General features: G+C 48.5%; 1 protein-coding gene across 2 annotated transcripts in view; it reads left to right on the top strand.

Annotated features, from left to right (window-relative positions):
* Nucleotides 1-4260: 4260 nt before the first annotated feature.
* Nucleotides 4261-5050, top strand: part of SERTAD1 (SERTA domain containing 1) — a 2926-nt gene continuing 2136 nt past the window's right edge. The window contains exon 1 of one of the 2 annotated variants that reach the window (XM_006140459.2): nucleotides 4261-4409. The gene's annotated coding sequence lies outside the window, so the exon portion shown is untranslated. Of the gene's footprint in view, nucleotides 4410-4449; nucleotides 4773-5050 lie in introns of those variants that run through there. The other variant, XM_006140460.3, reaches the window with a different exon arrangement.

Raw genomic sequence — 5050 nt, 5'->3', positions numbered from 1 at the left:
CCATGATCCCTTCTCCTCCATTCTCCTCTCGGGATCTTGCGGACGCACACACACACCCCTGCTGTGAATTTAAACCACCAGGTCCAGGACTTGAACCACGGTTGACTACATGGGAGTCCAACGACATAGCCATTATGCTAACTGCTGGTTCCCCTCTCTTTATTATGAAAAATAATAATAATAATAATAAAGATTCAAGTATATGAAAAGATGGAAAAAAAAATATTTCTGAGCATCCAAATTCCCTCCCACCAGACCAGCAGGTGGTGTGGAGGTTAAGATGGCTGAATCCTACATGGCTGATTATGCAGTTCAAGTCCAGACCCAGTGACTTGAAAATCACACTGGGTATATGTATGTGCATGCCCAAATCTCCAGAGGAGAATGGAGGGGAAGGGATTGTGGTATAGCCATCCCACTGGGGAGTCATTTCTCACTTTCCCTCTCACTGTCTCAGTCCCTCTAGCAAGTGTATGTGCTCTATGGCAAAAGCCTTTTAAAAATTATATATTGTGGGACCAGCAGTTAGCGTAATGGCTATGTTGCTGGACTCCCACGTAGTTGACCGCGGTTCGAGTCCCGAACCCGGTGACTTAAACTCATGCCAGGCGCGTGTGCGTGCGTGCCCAAGATCCTGAGAGGAGAATGGGAGAGAAGGGATTGCTGCGTGGCCATCCCCCCGGGGGGTGATTTCCCGCTTTCTGTCTCTCTGTTTCTCTCTGTCTGTCTGGCGAGCGCATGCGCCCTGTAGCAAAAAAAAAAAAAAAAAAACACCTCTCTAAAAAAAGAAAAAGAAAAAAAAGTTCTTAAAAAAACATTACATATTATAATGGCCCTGTGGCCAATGGTTAGGGGAGCTGGAAACACATGGGGTGTGTGTGCATGTATGCCCCAAATCCCAACAGGATGGAGAAATGAAAAAGGATTGTGGTGTGACCATGCCCTATTGGAGCATGCTTTTTCTCTCTCTCTGTCTCTCTCTCCCCTTCTTGTGCACAGGCACCCTCTGGCAACTAAAAAAGAAAATGAGAAAAAGAATATACCATCTTTAATTAGGGAATGTTCTTTCCCAATCCTTTGTAGTGCTTTCTTTCTCGAACCGCGGTTAACTATATGGGAGTCCAGTGACACAGCCATTACACCAACTCCTGGTCCCAAAATACAAGCTTTTTTTTAAAAAAAGGATTATTTATTTTATTTATTATGATGAATATTTTTTCCACATGAGTTCACCAGAGACAGAGACAGAAAGAGAGAAAGCAAGAAAGAAAGCCACCAGGTCCGGGACTCAAACTGCTGTCAGCCATGTGGGAAGTCCAGTGCCTCAACCAGCATGCCACCTGCTGGCCCCAATACAAGCTTATTTTGATGTAAATAAGTTGCAATACATGAATAGATGTTTTGTAATATTCACTTTCCATGAATTTTGGGGAGACGTTCATCTTCCCTGCTTTGTGATTGACAAAGTAATCTTTAGAGTGATGCTTCAGCGCCTCTCAAGATCCCTTTTCCCACCAACCTCTCACCCAAAGGTTTGAACATAATTGCTTCCTGAATCAACTACTATAGTGGGCATTAAACAAACAAACAAACAAAAACACATGGGACTAACAGTGACTGCGGTTCGAGTCCCGGACCTGGTGGCTTATTTCATGCCGGGCACATGTGTATGCATGTCCAAGATCCTGAGAGGAGAATGGAGGAGAAAAGATTGCAGCATGCCCATTCCCCCTGATTTCTCACTTTCTGTCTCTCTCTGTCTTTCTGGCAAGCACACGTGCGCTATAGCAAAAATCGCTCCAAAAATAAAACATGTTTATTTCTGGGACTAGCAGGTGGTGTGGTGGTTAAGGTGCTGGACTCTCACATGGCGGACTGTGGTTTGAGTCCTGGGACCCATGGCTTGAAACTCACACCAGGCATGTGTGTGTCCACACCCAAAATCCCAAGAGAAGAATAGAGGAGAAGAGACTGCGGTGTAGCCATCACTCCTGAGGAGTAATTTCTCACTTTCGCTCTCTGTCTCTCTCCAGAGAGCATACACGCACGCCCAGCATGATCCTCAAGCTACCACGCCTGGGGATTTGAAACGCATTTAGCCATATAGGACTCCAGTGCCTTCACCACCATGCCACTGCTAGCTCCTCTAGTTAGCATTTTATCCTTTATTATGAAAGAAAGATTGAAGTGCATGAAAAGATGAAAAATAAAAGTAATTTTGTGCATCCAAATACTCTCCCACCAACCTAGCAGGTGGTGTCAAGGTTAAGATGGCTGAATCCTACATGGTCAGCTGTGCAGGGTGAGCCCCAGACCATGGTGCTCATGGTAAAAACCTAAAAATAAAATAAAATGTTTATTTTTCCCATGAGCAAAAGAAACGCTACATTCCACCCCTAATCAGGCCCGGATCACTACCATACATACTCAGAGATCTCCAGAGAACCCAGAGCCTTCCCAAGTGGATCAGCCTTGCCGAGCCTCACGTTTTGGCACTTTGCCACCAACTAGCTCTTTTGTTGTTAAACTTTTCTTTTTTTCTTTTAATTCGTGGTAGAGCATGTACATGTGTGACTGGTGTGACTGGAAGGGGAAGAGAGAGGAGGGGAAGAGTGGAGCACTCTCCACAGGATGTGGTCATGCTGCAATCACCTTCCTCCAGTCCTCTGGCCTATCTGATCTTAGGTACTTGTGCATGTGCCAAGCATGTTTTGGGACTCACAGGGGGATTCAAACTGTGGTCACCAAGTGGGATTCAGCTCCTCTTGAGCAGAACATTACCACCAAATCGTGGAGCTGGCCCTAGTTAGCATTTTTGAGAGTTTGCTTTAGCGAGAAACTTATTTGCAACAACCAACAGTTCTTCCCACAGCTCCAGAGTTAGCAAATGAGCCCTGTAAAGAAGGCAAGTCCCATTACCAGTTTATCTGACATACATTAAACTTCTGTCTACCTCTAGCCCCATCAGGCCTGTCTCCCTACTTTGAACTAAGCTCTTGTCTTATGACAGCAAAAGGATACATTGCATATCCCTTAGGCATTTTGCACAAATTGCTCTATTTAATCCTCAGAACAATTCTCTGAATCGGAAGCTGGTTATTTTTTTCATTTACTCATCACCATTTCAGCCCGGGACCTGACAGCTTGAAAATCATGCTTGACACATGTGCACGTGTACCCAAAATCCCAAGAGATGAGTGGAGGAGGGACTGCACCATGGCCATCCCCCTGAGGAATGATTTCTCACTTTCCCTCTCTGTCTCTATCCTGCAAGCATATGTGCCCTATGGCACAAACCTAAAAAATAGAGGGAAAAAAAAAAGATGAGGAAACTGTGACTCTAAGGATTAAAACACTTGTCCCAGGTTACACAGGTATTTATTTAAGGTATGGAGTCAGGATGTGACTTGGTGACATCCCAACCCACCTCACTCCTATCTTTGAATAAGATTGAGAGCAACTGCCCAACATTTGGTGAGTCTGGTATAATGCTCTTACAGATAACAATTTTAAAAATTTATTTATTTTTGGGACCAGCAGTTAGCGTAATGGCTGTCACTGGACTCCCAAGTAGTTGACCGCGGTTCAAGGTCTAGACCTGATGGCTTAAAACTCACGCCGGGCACGTGTGCGTGCGTGCCCAAGATCCCAAGAGGAGAATGGAGGAGAAGGGATTCCAGCGTGGCCACCCCCCCTGGGGGGTGATTTCTCGCTTTCTGTCTCTCTGTCTGGTGAGCACACGAGCCCTATAGCAAAAAACATCTAAAAAAAAAAAAGAAAAAAATTATTTTTAAAAAATTTATTTTTTTACATTCAATCACTGTGTATCATGTGAACTTTCCTAACTCAAAAAGTAGGCAAGAAGATACCCATTTAACAGACTGTGTGTGGCTCAGGGAGATGAAGCATTTTTCCAAGGTCAAGCATGAAGTGAGTCAGGATTTGCACCTTCAGAGTAGATCCTTGTTGGGTTAAGAAGTTCAATAGCTGGGTTTGGCAAGAGTAGGTGTGGAGGTAGGTGTGGAAGGTCTGGAGGGCCCCGTACTCTGCGACGTAAGAACCCCTACGCACCCACTGCCGTGGTCCCTCCAGGATCTATCCCCTCTTCTGGCACTTACTCCCCCAGCAAGGCGTCCAGAAGCAAACCTCCTCTCCTTTTGGACCTGCCCCCTACAGACTCCACCCATGGCCGTCCAGAGCCAATCCCCGGGTGGGGGCGGGGCCTCCACGGGAGTGGGCGGTAGCTAAGGGGAGTCAGGAGTCTGGAGTCTTGCCGCGGAGTCAGAACGGCGTCTCGCGACCCAGGCGCCGGTTGCTGAAGGAGAGCAAGCGAGCGATGCTGCCGCTGCCGTTTCCTGATTGGCTGCGGGTGTCTACCTCTTCGTTCTGATTGGCAGCTAGTGAGCTGGGTATGTAAATGAAGGGTCCCTGGGGCGAAAAGGGGTACCCGCGGTAGGGTCGTTTATAGGGTTCGATCCCCGGCTCCGGCAGATGCTCGTCCGGGCTGCCTGGGGTAGAGACGCGCCGGCTTTTACATGCCGCCCCACCAGGCCGGGCCGGGTGAATCACGCCGCAGCCCGAGAAGGGGCGGAGGTGCCGGCTCCCTGGCTCCGGCTGCGTGACTCACCCGCCCCCGCCGCCGCCGCTTCGGGAGGAGCCGCCTCTACTACCTTCCGGAAGCGAGCGAAGGCCGGGAGCGCAGAACAGCCCGCCAGGGGTCCTGGCCTGCCCAGCCCCGAGTGGCAGCTAGGAACTACAGCCAGGATGCCTGGGTAGTGTATAGGGTCCCGGGGTCAGAAGGGCTGGAATCCCTGAAGGAAAACCGTCCTTGGTGCCGGTAGGGGGCGCCGGGACCTGGGGGGCGGAGTCGGAGATGGGAGCTGAATTCCTGTGGTTCCGGACTCCAGGTTCTGCGGGGAAAGTGGGCGAAGACCCAGTTTTGAGTTGTACGGGAGGTGGCTGTTAAGCTCTCATTAAAGCAAGGTTCTGGGGACTGGACCTTGCTGTCTTTCTGGCTCAAAAAAGAAGTTTGGGATAGGCGTCCAAAACT

This window comes from Tupaia chinensis, unplaced genomic scaffold (assembly GCF_000334495.1).
Source record: "Tupaia chinensis unplaced genomic scaffold, TupChi_1.0 Scaffold000037_18, whole genome shotgun sequence".
Taxonomy (NCBI): Eukaryota; Metazoa; Chordata; class Mammalia; order Scandentia; family Tupaiidae; genus Tupaia; species Tupaia belangeri.
Note: the sequence above shows the minus strand (reverse complement) of the source record. Positions and strands in the feature narration are given on the sequence as shown.